Source organism: Scylla paramamosain, chromosome 4 (assembly GCF_035594125.1).
Source record: "Scylla paramamosain isolate STU-SP2022 chromosome 4, ASM3559412v1, whole genome shotgun sequence".
Lineage (NCBI taxonomy): Eukaryota > Metazoa > Arthropoda > Malacostraca > Decapoda > Portunidae > Scylla > Scylla paramamosain.
In genome coordinates, this window is record NC_087154.1 from 23,424,527 (window position 1) to 23,438,682 (window position 14,156).

Consider the following 14,156-nt stretch of genomic DNA (forward strand, 5'->3'; position numbering starts at 1 on the left):
ACGCCCCCCGCCCCGAACCGTCCCTCCCCCACCCCCTGCCCCGCCCCGCCCCTCCTCAGCCCCCTGCCCCGCCCCGCCACGCCACGCTGATTTACCGCCGCCCCGTCGATCCGGTGTATTGATGCAAGATTTGGCGTGTGTCCTTTGTGTGGAGGAGCAGCACAGGGCGTGACCCTCCACCACCACCACCACCACTACCATCACCATCACCACCACTGCCGGTTCCACTGCCACCGCCATTACCAACAGTATCACTGCCACCACCACCATCATCCTCACCACTGCCCGTCACCACCACCTATCACCACCACCTCTTTCATATATTCTCTCATCAATACCCAAACCCTTTATGTCACCATCACCACCACCACCACCACCACCACGGGCAACAGAACTCCATTACGCGTGCATCATTATCAGTCACCACCACTATTGCAGCTACAATAACCACCACCATTACCTCCACCACGCTTAGCTACTGCCCTGTGGTGTGAGAGAGGGAGAAGAAAGAAAGGGAGGGGAGGCGGGGAGGCAGGTGAGAGGGGAGGGGGGGAGTGAGAGGGGTGGTGGGCGTTGCAAATCAATGGTCACCGTGTTGTTGGTGCAGTGATGGGAGGGAGAGGAGGGAGAGGGGCGGCATGGGAGCAGGAGGAAAGGAGAGAGACGGGAGGAGCACGAATGGGAGGGAAAGCGAGACTGGGACAGAATCAGAAGAAGAGGGAGGGACTGAGGCAAGAGAGACAGGTGTAGAGATAGGAGGGACAGAGACAATAGATGTAGAGACAGACAGGGGCAGAGATGGAAAGGGGTAAGACAGATAGGCAGGCAGAGAGGGGCAGAAGGGATAAAGACAGAAAAAAAAAAAACACGCAAGAGAAAGCCAAAGACAGATTGAGAACGGGATGGACAGACAGGGTATGTAGACAGAAGAGTCACGAACGGACTCCAGAAACGGAACGGGCAAAAACAAAGTGAGAGAAATACAAGAGGTGGAGGTAATTATGTGACGACGGAAGGGTAAAAAAACATGGTACCACAGACGGGAAGGACATGGACTTCTGTAAGGGACTGGCAAGGGATGGTTAGGGAAGTGCTGGACAAGGACCAGAGAGAAAGGGACTGAAGGAACAGACACACAAGGAGCGTGGACGGGCAGTAAGAGACGGATGGACAAGAGGGTGCTGCTGAAAGACAAAACAGAGCCATAACTTTTACAGACAAAAACAAAAGAGAAGAAAAATTCACGTCTCTGTGTTAGCAAATGGAAATGTTGAGACTAAGTAGGGGAGTGTGAAACTGAAAGCTGTCCCCGCTCTGCGGCAGCAGCAGTGGCAACAACAACAGTAGCAGCAGTGGCAGCAGCAGCAGCAGGAGCGACAGGAGTAGGAGGAGCAGCAGCATCAGCAGCAACAACAGTAGCAGTAGCAGTGGCAGCAGCAGCAACAAGAGTAGCAGCAGCAACAACAGCAGTAGCAACATGAACAGCAGTAGCAACAGCGGCAGCAGCAGCAGCAGCAGCAGCAGCAGCAGCAGCGGTGGTGGTGGTAGTAGTAGTAGTAGTAGTAGTAGTAGTAGTAGTAGTAGTAGTAGTGATGGTAGAAGGGGATCACAAAGATTGGTTATCTTTGAATTTTTTTTCTTCGTTGATAAGGTTATGTTAAGTTAGGTTAGTTTGAATTAGAGCAAATTAAGTAATATGACCTAACCTAACTTAATTCATCTTGGCCTGCTACGAAAATAACTGGGCTGGCTGTTCTTTATGTGAACAGCAGCAACAACAGCAGCAGTAGTATTAGTAATAGTAGTAGAAGTAGTAGTAGTAGTAGTAGCAGCAGCAGCAGCAGCAGCAGCAGCAGCAGCAGCAGCAGCAGCAGCAGCAGCAGCAGCAGCACTATTAGCAGTAAACATAACAGTGGTGGTAGTGGCAAAGGAAGACAGCAAAGTTAGCACCACTCATAGCAAAGCGTGGCAGAGGCGATGGTGGGCTGTGATGATAAACTGGGTAGTGGTTGTGTGGTGGTGGTGGTGGTGGTGGTGGTGGTCATAGAAGCCATAGTTGTGGTTATTGTATGGTGTGGTGTAGTGATTGTGGCGGGTGTTGTTACAGTGGTGATTAAAGGGCAGCCACGAATTGCTTTAATAATGGGCTATTGGCTACGGTATGGCGTGCGGTGGGGAGCGGGATCATGGGGGATTGCGGGTAATCATATATTGTTCCAGGTAATGAGGCTTGGCTTAGGGTGAAGTGGCGGTGGTGGTGGTGGTGGTGGGCTGCCCCTTGATGACGGTAGGACTAGTGACAGTAAAGTTCATTGTAGTAGAAGTGATAATGCAGCGCTGGTAGTAGTAGTAGTAGTAGTAGTAGTAAAAGTAGCAACAACAGCAATGACAGCAGTAGCAATTTAGTGAAGGAAGAAGTAGGAGGAGGAGGAGGAGAAGTGGATGAGTGCGTGGCAATGGTGGGTTGGTTTAGTTGGGGAATGATGGGGAAAGGGAGGAAGGCGTGGGGATGGGGAAGGTGTTGAGGTAGGGCCGTTAGGGGATGGGTGGACAGGCAGGGAGGGGAGGGGGAGAGTGTCAGGCCAGAAAGGGTGGTGTAGTCTCTCCTTCCCCTCCTCCTCCTCCTCCTCCTCCTCCTCCTCCTCCTCCTTCTTCTTTCTTTGTTTAGGTCATTAAACCCGAGGAAACCTTTTAATTGCAACTATTGTATGGTGCTCCAGAAGTGATGACGTCATGTCCTGCAGAGCACGCCACGGAGGAAGGGGGAGGAGGAGGAGGAAGGACGGAGAAAGGGGTGGGGAAGGGGGGAAGTGGAATGCAATTTTGGGATTGAAGAAAAAATGGTTTAGAGGACATTAAGTCTTACCAACACAGATTTAACAGCCAGTGTGACATATTGGCGAGGAAAAGAATGTGTTAGCATCGCATTAATATCATCCTTAAAATAAAATAAGAGAAAAAACAAGTAAAAGAAAGAAAGAAAAAAGAAAGGTGTAGCGCTCCGGATGAGAAAATTCTTTTTATTTTATTTACACTAAAAGAAAGAAACCAACTTACCAAGACTTTATTTCTATTCCCACAGGACGCCACAACACGCCGCTGCTGAAGATGGGCGGTGAGGGGAGAACCTGACGGAGGCGCCGACGGAGGTGACATTACTTCTCAGAGGGTGTTGAGGTGGAGGGTCACGTCCCGCTGTGGGTGACCAGCCCTGCGAGTACGTGGAGTGTTTGGGGAGAGTGAGAGGGGCGGCAGGTGTGACGGAGTGGAACAGGTGGGGACGGGAGGAGGGGCAGAAGGTGTGGTGGTAGCGGGGTGTGAAGGGAGGTGAGGAGGGTCATTTGGGTATGAGTTGGGGAGGGAGGGAGGGGTGTGTAGTGGTGATTAGAGTGGTGTGTCAGGGAGAAGAGGGCTGAGGGGTGGCTGGGAGGAAGTGTGTGGGAGGGGAGAAATATTTGAAGGGAAGGGGAATACCTGGTGTTGGCCATTAAATACCAAGGACGGGTATGTGCGGTGTGGCGGGCGGTGACGCGTGACAGCAGGATGGGAGGGGCAGGATGGGGAGAGGGGGAGGAAGGAGGTAGATAAAGAAAGGCACGAAAACCTCAGGGAAAGGAAGGAGGAGCGGAGGAGGGAGGAGACAGGAAAGGAGGAAGAAGGCATGAATGTGTACAAAAAAAAAAGAAATCCATGGAGGGAAAGGATAATGAAAGGAGGGAAGAAAAAGAAAGGAGGAGTGTCAGGGAAGAGCAGGAGTTGCGTGAGAGTTGTAGCAGCATAAGCAGGGTTTGGCAGCGACCAGCAGGCGACATCGCAGAGGCCGTGGGTGGTAGGGGTCACGCCATCCTCTCGTTGCTCACTATCGACCCGTCCTGCACCGCCCTGCTGCCGCCGCGGCACGCGGGGCGGGGAACCTTCAGGGAAGAAGTGATGGTAGAGGGCTGCCTTGGGCCTGAAGGACGGAAGGGCGAGGGCCTTGGGAATCGTCCTGCAGGATACTACTAGCCAACTTTTTTTTTTCCTTCTTCATCTTTTCCTTTTAATTTTTTTGTCCTTGGTCTTCTGTTCTTCCTCCTCTTCATGCTCCTCCTCTTGCTCCTCCTCCTGCTCCTCCTCCTCCTCCGGCAGGGAAGTAATGGCATGGCACAATGATTTCCTTTAATCAGAGCTGAAGGCAAAAGTGCTGCAGGGAGGCGTACTTGTTCCTTGTCCTTCCCCCACCTTCTTTTCCACGCCCCTCCCTCCATCCCTCCCTCTCCCAGCTCTTACCCCCGCCTCGCCCGTCCCGCGTCTCACTCATGACCTCGCCAATGAAATAGATCATTGTTCTTTGTCTTTTCTTTTGTTGTTCGTATTTGATGTTTTGTTTTGTGGCCTGTTCTTGCTCCTAAATATGAATATGTTACGTAGAGGTATATTACTCTGTTTAGTTGTGTGACTGACTGTCTCCACAATGGTTTATTTAGCGTTACTGAGAAAAGCAATACGGCATAGAAAAGATAGATGGATGTGTACGTACAGTGATCGATCCTTAGGTAGATGATACATAGAAAAGTAAATTAATCACACAAGTAAGTATACCACGTTCACTGGACACACACACACACACACACACACACACACACACACACACACACACACACACACACACACACACATACGGTCATGCTATTGTTCACTTTCCCGAAACTGGAAGTGGAATGTGGATCGAGGCCTGATTGGTCGATTGAGTGTGTTGACGTCAGAACACTTCAGCGAATGGCCGCTGCCACAGCCCGCCGCTTGGCCAGACAGCTGGATCGCCGCCGTCTGTGCAAGCAGTGGATTGTTACGCTCACAGCCTGGTGCACTGGTCACTATCCCGGAAAAACAAGTTGAGTCGTGTTTGAGTTAGTGCTGCTGAGTATTTTTAATTCATTTCCAGTTCCTGGCGCTGGAGAAGTAAACAAGTGTGAATATTCATGATGGTTGCCTTGTTGATCGAGTGCAACATTGCATTTTTAGCTTCTCTTCCTGCTGGCAGTGTTTCAGACTTTCAGTAGTAGCCTTCCATCGCCCGTGCAGGAGTGGCGCGCCGCTCTCCCCGGTGTGCAGGCTGTGGTGGTGCCGGTGGTGGTCATGGACCGGGCGTGGAGGCCTTGTGTGGACCCCGTCTAGTCCCTCACGCAACTTGGTTACCTGTGTTTGGTGCATAGGTGTGCTCTTCCTCGCTGTGTGGTGTGCTCAGACACACACACACACACACACACACACACACACACACACACACACACACACACACGTGTTTCAATAAGACTAGTGATGTTTTTTGTTATTTCCACCTGTTCATCTTAGAGGCTGAGGACTGCGGATGTTTCGTGATGATGATAAGAAAAACAGTCATCCAGATTTTCGAGCTTCCGCGCCACGTCATCGTGGAGAGAAGGAAAAAAAAAAAAAATCGTTGGTCTTTGTTACATGTCTAATGTTGAGGCAGCAGCACAAGCGCTGTGTGTGTGTGTGTGTGTGTGTGTGTGTGTGTGTGTGTGTGTGTGTGTGTGTGTGTGTGTGTGTGTGTGAAGAAACCACCCGTTCGTACCTACAGCAAACCACGTGTGTCGGTTAGTAATTTTCACGGGTTGAGACCAAATGGCTGTGAGATATGGTAGACTTCGCTGCGTGGCTGGTGAGCTGCCGTGACGCAACCACTGTCGCGTGTACCAGCGTTCTGCTTTGGGTGGCAGGCCCCTCCCTACCCCGCCTGGCTTTAGCCGCTCCACCCTCGTCGTGCCGGGCTGCAGAGCTCCTGTAGTGTTCGGAACGGCTTGCCGGCATTGCGATGGATACTTGGCATAGGAAGGTAGTGAGAGAAAGAAGACAAGTGGAAGAGCTAGGCAGCAAGAGCGTCTCGCCGGTGTCTGCAGCAAGTGGTGGGGGCGGGATGGACGGGTAGCGCGGCCCCAGGCAGTGATCGTGACTTCCGGGCCGGCGGGCTTCCGTCGCCGCCCACTATTGGGGCCCCTCGGGGAAGGGGCACCTCACTGTTGGGGCTCCGACGCTTCCGCAGCCCCCAGGATCCCCGACCCATGTCTGGCCTTTGCTGTCCTGCTTCACGCAGGTCCTAGGGGGCGGCGCGGTAGTGAAGGTTCAGAGAAAGGCTTGCAGATCAATGATTCCCGAGCGTGCAGGTTGAGTAACGGCCCCACACACCCTCCTCATGGCGATATGGTCGTCTACACCATTTTTATAATTCCTTCCTGCCGCTCCTTATCCTCCTCCTCCTCCGCCATCACATACCGGTGGAAGATGAATACTGAAGATAATGCCATAATAATTTCCTTTCTTTAATTATCTCAGTTCACCTGCCTTCTGTGTATCCTCCTGCTCCTCCTCCTCTTTACCTTCTTTCTTTTGGCAATACTTAAAACGTTTGTGTGAATACTATGTAAAAAAAATGTATTGTTAGAAGTGCTGGTGAATTATTTAATTTTGTGTCATAAGAGTCAAGTCACGTGTTTTAGCACTTAGTGGAGCAGCCTGTGCTACAGTACGTGGCTGTTGTGAAAATGACAACGCCACTCACTACAGCTCAGCAAAAATAACGTACCACCTTACGACTGCTCGTGGTGGTATGTCGGTTTCCTTAATGATCCAAGTCACGCAAAGTGTGTGGGTGAAAACTCACGTTATAGAAGAGGAGGCGAGACAGGCCGGCAGTGGACCAGGTGGATGCAGGCAGACGTCCACATATCCTTGGCACTGGAAGAATTCACAGATAGTTATGAGGTCGTGGATTCCACAGTGCCAAAGATGGAAGGACAGAACACCTTCGATGGAAGTCACCGTCACAAGCACTCCCACTACGCCCGCCATTGCTGCCATCACCGCCATCATCAGCAGTATATGACCTTGCCGCCGCCACCTTCACTTTTAACAGGAAACGTATACAGTCCCTTTGGAATCCTTCATTAGTTCTAACACTAAACCAGCCGCTGCCACAGTCGCCTCATAATATTAAAAATACACACATTATTACAAATCAATGTAATTTGATAATCCATAGGTATTTATAGAATTCTTGAGGCCAATACATTGAAGCATGAAATAACTCCCATCTCGCAGCCTTTGGCTAACAATGATTACGTCAGCTGGCACTGCTATGCTGTGTTTCTAGGAGTGTGTGCAATACATATATGATGGACATTACTGTGATCGATCACAGTGTATCACTTGATGAGATTATCAAGCAGAGAAGAATCTATGGAAAGGGTTTATACTATGGCTTTGTTGAAAATTTTTGTAGTTTAAGCTTAAAAATTGACATGTCACTGAGAATATGTGAGCTGACACATCACTAGGAATGTGGGGAACTAAAGTGTTTTGTAGCTTGTATGTTACTATTCACACTGCATTGTCTAGATTCCCGGACACGTGGCGCCATTAGCATATTAGCACATTGCAAATAAATCAATATATAGTGGCGAGGCGTGCCTGGTGAAAAATTGGAGGCGCATGTGTAAGGATGCCACATGTTGCTTTAAGTACTGGCATGTTAATGAGTCTTAACTTATTGTATTTTTTCCATTTCTTTGATGTTGACTCATGAAAGTATGAATTACTGCAGAAATAGCGTGTCACACGTAATCTTGAGGCCTTGCTATTACAGGGACATCGGAGCACAATGCCTGGCTGACTGAGGAAGCGACAGATAGGCTTCTAAAATATTATGATAATAAAAAAAAGTGTTACAACAAGTAATCCCATTATTAACAGCACCTTAACATACTTCAGACTTAGGCAGTGTACGATGTAGCACGTAATTTTAGAGTGTTAGATGGTGATTTTAGCCAGAAATATAGTAAAACTCAGCTGATAAGGCTTTTCAATAATGTAATTTGGTTACATGTTTATTATGGTTCATTTGTGAAGCTTCACATATCCTATTTTCATGGTAAATCCTAATTATGTGAGGAGAATATTGAAACGAGTTCGCTGGTCTCATTTTCTGAAATGGTTTAAAAAATGAAGCATGTCGATAGTTTAGGTAATATTGCATTGTATTACTTTCTACGTTATCCAACTATTCTTAATGAAAGTTTGTAGTATTAATATTATAGTTACACATTCCAACTTTTAATTATATGAACTGATGTCTGTGTGGTGTACCTCCGTAAATGTTTTAAGATTGTACGAAACTCTTTCCTCTTTGGCAGATAATTCCAATTATTATCCCATCTTCTCACTACTCATCTGTTCCTTTTCCGAAACATGTCTGGTTACTTGTATATGTGTTAATGAATGGTAATGATTAAATATTAAACATAATATAATTGTTTCATGTTATTTTCCCTTTGTTGCTCGGGATGGTTCATTCTCAGTAGATGGGTCGGAGTCTCGGACGTCGCGCCGATTGGTAGCCCCACTGAGCAGACACACGGTGGAATGGCAGAAGCCTATTCTTGTTCTCTTTTGTATTAGTGTTGACACGTTTCTTTGCGCCTCTTCATCGACACAGCATGGCCAGTAAGTACTTGTGGTCTGTGTGGTAGGGCAACAGGAATAATTTGTGCCGGCGTAGGTCATTGAGGTCTGCCTAGTGGGTGGTAGAGAAGGCCACCACCGCGCCATTTGTGTTGTTACCAGCCAGTGGAGCGGCACTGCTGGGGCACTACGTCACCCTGCCTTGCGTAGCATGTCTAGCGGTGATCAAGTGACTAGTAGTGCTTATGTTGATAACTTTACTTATAAGGCTGATTCGTCCATTGTTGGTGTGTTATAGGGAGGAAGTATTGCATCAGCTGTTACGGAGGATTTATTCCAGTTACCTGTCGTATCCCAGAGAAGTGTCACGTTATGCCTCTAACATCAAAAGAAAACCGTAAGTTCTAACGTACTCTTGAAATGTTATTTGGGTTTTATTCAAGCCTGGAGACAAAGGCACACAACCAGCACGGCACTGGGGCGGCTGGCAGGTGGCGGCGCTGGGACAAACCAGGCATGGTGGCCGCGGGACAGCACAGCAGGAGGTTCGGGTCTTCTTCCTCGAGAGCACGGTGGCTGGACCCTCAAGGAGGAGATGCGACCGCCCGTGACCACTCACTTTAATATTTTCCATCACTTTTCAAGGAGTGCAGTGTTGAGAATACGTTATTGTGTGCCATGGTGGGGAGGGAGGGAGAGGGGCTTGTTAGCATACTACTCCTCGGTAGAGGCTACGTGGCCTCACTACGTGCAGTACATCTGTGCTTGTTGTTTCATAGACCTTTGCGGTATTTACTTTGAACGATGTCGTGCTTGTCGTTGCGAGCCCTGCCTCTTAGCAACTCCGCATTCCCACGCCACTGGCTGCATCAATTAACCCGTCGCGATTGCAAGATTACATACTTGACTAGGAAGCCTACACTGGTTCTATTAACGGTTTACATTTATTACTCGCTGTATTATCTTCGACAGTTTTGCTTAATGTATTAGCACACCAGTAGCCAGTATTACACGTATGCATAGGAGCTTCAGCTTGGCAGTATCATAACCTGTGGTGAAGTGGTCGCTAAAGCAAACATTGCACGTTACCAGGACCAGCACGATGACACGTGAGATGTTTTACACTTTAAGGACCTGCTCCAGGGATTCCCAGGGTCATCTCCGTGTGGGACTTCTTTTAATCATCTTTCACTTAATGTAGTCTTTTGTGCACGTGCTGCTTGGGTGTGTGGAGTGGGGGAGGGGAGGAGTGTTGAATCACCACGTCACCGTCTGTGCAAGCCGCTGCCACCACCACCACAACCACCGGCATTCCCGCCGCCACCCTGCAACGCACTCTTTGTTTGGGTTGGGAACTGGCCGCTGATTGGCTTGCTGTCACTGTGCAGGTCGGTGCGTGACTCACTCTGCGCCAGGCGGGTCTGCTTGCGCTCCCGTGTAATTGGTTGCAAACGCTTGTTCATGTCAGAACGGCAACTCTGGAAGAATGAAACCGCCCGTGGGCAGTCTTCATTAATGACAAAATGGACTTTAGACTTAGGTGGTATTGCAAAGAAAATTTGTAGGCCATTAAATTTTGCTGTTAAGAGTGATACGATGATGCAACTTGTGTGATAATTACTATCAGACGTTGATTTGTGATTGCAGGATTTGTTCATTTCTTAATCTTCGCACTCATCCAAGAGTGTGGCCGCCCAGCATACCCTGTCATTTCTAACCCGTCCCCCCCACACACACACGTGCACACGATCTTATTTTCATAATTTTTTTTAGGGAGCCTTAGTTAGATACACTGAGCACACAGCAAATCCCACAACGCTGTGGTATAAATGCGTGACTCACCAAACATTGCGATCTACTTTATGATGAAGGAACTGTCTTTTGCGTCGCTTCACGAGGGGGGGAGGGATGGACATAGGGATTTCTTAGCTGGGGAGAATAGTGCGTACGTATATCCACACGCTTACCTGTCAAGACCATACAGGTGAAGAGGCAGCAGGCAAACAAACAAGGACACACCTTACTTGATGATTGGTGATAAAAAGGGCACCAGAAAAAAAAAAGAAATAAAAGAAAAGTAGAGGGATAAATGTCAAAAGGAAACATGCCACTAATTTTGGACTTGAAAAAAATAGTACCGAAAGTGATGGTAAGGTTATATTATTAAGTTAGTCTTCCTTGTGGCTTTTTATTCCTTCTTGTACTCGTATTACGATTTTTCTTTTTTTTCCAGAGACCAATAATTTTCCTGTACTTATTTTCCCTCCCTTTTAGCACCAATCCTTTCATATCGCCCAAAACCTCTTCGCCCTTGCTCTCATTTTGTTATTGTCCTTTTCACTGCCTCCTCCCTCCCCTCTTCAAGGTACAGTCAAGTGTATACTGTAATTTCGTGACTGGCAGAGGAAGTGTTTGCCAGCGGGGACATCAGCGATCCTCGGTATTGATTATTTGTAAATGTGATGGTCATTGAACGGTGTGGTCATTGATTGCTGCATTCTGGTCCTTAGTGTGCTTGTTAATTTATTGTTATTGTTATTGCTGCTGTTATTGTTATTGTCGTCGTCATTATTATTATTATTATTATTATTATTATTATTATTATTATTATTATTATTAATTTACTGATTCAGTCATTACTGCTCTCACCACCACCACCTCTTCTAATACTACTACTACTACTACTACTACTACTACTACTACTACTACTACTACTATTGCTGCTGCTGCTGCTGCTGCTGTTGTTGCTGTTGCTGCTGCTGCTGCTTTTACAGCTTCCATCATCACCACCACCACCACTAGTATTACTCTCCCTACCACCATCACCACCACCACTAGTATTACTCTCCCTACACCATCATCACCACCACTAGTATTACTCTCCCTACCACCATCACCACCACCACTAGTATTACTCTCCCTACCACCATCACCACCACCACTAGTATTACTCCCTACCACCATCACCACCACCGCTAGTATTACTCTCCCTACCACCATCACCACCACCACTAGTATTACTCCCTACCACCATCACCACCACCGCTAGTATTACTCTCCCTACCACCATCACCACCACCACTAGTATTACTCTCCCTACCATCACCACCACCACCACTAGTATTACTCTCCCTACCATCATCACCACCACTAGTATTACTCTCCCTACCACCATCACCACCACCACTAGTATTACTATCCTTACCACCACAATCACCACCACCCACACTACAGTTACCATCATTACCACCACCACCACCACCACACCACCACAATACTGTTACCACTACTACCACCACCAACACCAAATCCCACCACCATCACCACAATACTGTTACCACTACTACCACCACCAACACCAACCACCACCACCATCACCACCACCACTCATGAGTTCACCCGAGACAAGCCTCAGTGGACGGTGCAGTGTTATGACGAGCACCTGTATACCAAGCCACCGTATTGGGAGCGTGCATGGGTGCTGGGTGTGTGGGGGGGAAGGCAGAGCAGAGCAATATTCCTTGTAGTGTGGCAGAGGAGGAACGGGCAGGGAGACGTTCATTTCAGTGTGTGTGTGTGTGTGTGTGTGTAGTTAATTGCTCGTCTTGGAATTTGTGACGTAAGAAGAAAGAAGGGCCAGGGAAGGGAGACGAAAGCAGGAGAGAAGAAAGGAAGGGAAGGATAAGAAGGGAAGGAGAGTGTAAGGAATGGTAGGAGTGGGAGGTAAATTGAAAAGTGAAGCAAACACACACACACACACACACACACACACACACACAAGCGAGGAACATACGTGGCACCAATAGCGTTTTATTCCCCTTACCCCCTTTTCCCCTCGCCGCCCTTCACCCCCAACCGCCGGCCGCCATGAGCCGGAGGGAAGGACAGGAGGGCGGGTGGTAGGGGGCGGGAATAAGGGTCCGGCCGCCAGATGGCACCACTAGCTGGACTGAGGAACCACCATTACCACCACTACCATTACCACCACCACTACCATCACAATCACCACCATCTCTACCACCACCGGACGTTACAGCTTCCTGGTGGCGGTGTGAGAGTAACGTTACGGCACAGATAGACAGACAGAATGGACGGACTGAAACAAACTACCATAAGGCGAAGGGAAGGGTAGTCATTTAGAGACAGATATTATTAAGTGATAAATAAGCAGATCTAAAAGACATGCACAGTGAGACAGACAGAGAGTCAGAGAGGCATGGAGAAAGACAAAGATAGATAGGGGGAGAGATGGACGAGACAGGCAGAAATGAAAGGATGCTGACCGTCTGGGTATATAGTCGGACAGACTGACAGGCACACTGATGGAGAGTCGAACGTTGACAAACACACAGGCAAGCAAACAAATAAACAGATTATATACTACATGCACAGACCTTCACCAAAGAATAGACGAGTGACAAAATTTGTGCGTCGTGGACAGCTTTTGCAAATTATTATTATTATTATTATTATTATTATAATTATTTTATATATTGTATATTTCGGTCTATTTATTTATTTTCTGGTTGCCACTTGCTAGTTATTCATAGTGACATCTACACTAAGGATCATAAATGTCTTTCAAATAATTTGGTGTAGATTTCAGCAGTACACGAGTTAGTTATCATGATGGCAATTTATTGTTTTTAGCATTCTCATACATTTGCTTTTTCATTGTAAACTCCGAATATCCTGTCATTCAGGTGGGTTATTTTCAAGATGAGCATTCCTGACTTGTGTTTCGATTTCAGTAGGTCTTCACCTTTTTGCATGTTTTATGTGTCAGGGTGCGGTGACAGAGATAAGTAAAGACTTTTTCTTAGTTATGCAGAGTACCATAACAGAGCATGGGGTTTGATTATGTATTCACCTCCGCGTTATGGTGAAAGAAGAAAATTATATTTGTGATGATTATGATTGTGGTAGTAGTAATAGCACGTAGTAGTAGTAGTAGTAGTAGTAGTAGTAGTAGTAGTGATAATAACAGCAGTGACATCAGTGGAAATAGTAATAATAATAATAATGATAATAATAATAATAATAATAATAATAATAATAATAATAATAAAATGACACCACTAGTAACTTTTTTTGGTGATACTTTTTACCACCCACGCGAGGTGACATACAGCAAGCTGTTTCATCTCTTAAAAATAAATAAATAAATAAATAATTTCCTGAACAAATTTTGTACGATGTCTGAGTTATTCTTTCCTTTCTAATGAACAATAAAAAAAGAAAAAAAAGCCGAAGGAAATGCATTATGAGATAAATCACTTATCGCCCCCACACGTGCAGGCAGAACCGCAGTGTAGTGGTGTAGTAGTAGTGTGGTTGGTGCAGCCACACGTGTGATGACTGCAGCAAGGCGCACCGTCCCACCCAGGAATTGCCACTGACATAGGGAACTTTGCTCCCTAATTTTTTTTCTTTATTTTTTACCGGGGCTTGCGATATATATATATATATATATATATATATATATATATATATATATATATATATATATATATACCAAGCCATTTATTCATACATGTTTATGAAAAGATTTATTTCTCCTCAACATATTCTTCGTATAAGACTTTGTGTATCACTTGTTTTATCATTCCCTGGAGCCTCGATCAGCGAGTGGCCCAGCACCTGTGTTGTGCCCGCAATACTCATCACGCACTTGAGTTAGATTCACGCGTCCCTTG

The 14,156-nt window shown here is 47.0% G+C and overlaps 1 long non-coding RNA gene across 2 annotated transcripts in view; it reads left to right on the top strand.

Annotated features, from left to right (window-relative positions):
* Nucleotides 1-4,602: 4,602 nt before the first annotated feature.
* Nucleotides 4,603-14,156, top strand: part of LOC135099887 (uncharacterized) — a 39,485-nt gene continuing 29,931 nt past the window's right edge. The window contains exon 1 of one of the 2 annotated variants that reach the window (XR_010268418.1): nucleotides 4,603-8,502. This is a non-coding gene — a long non-coding RNA (uncharacterized LOC135099887). The remainder of the gene's footprint in view (nucleotides 8,503-14,156) is intronic. The other variant, XR_010268417.1, reaches the window with a different exon arrangement.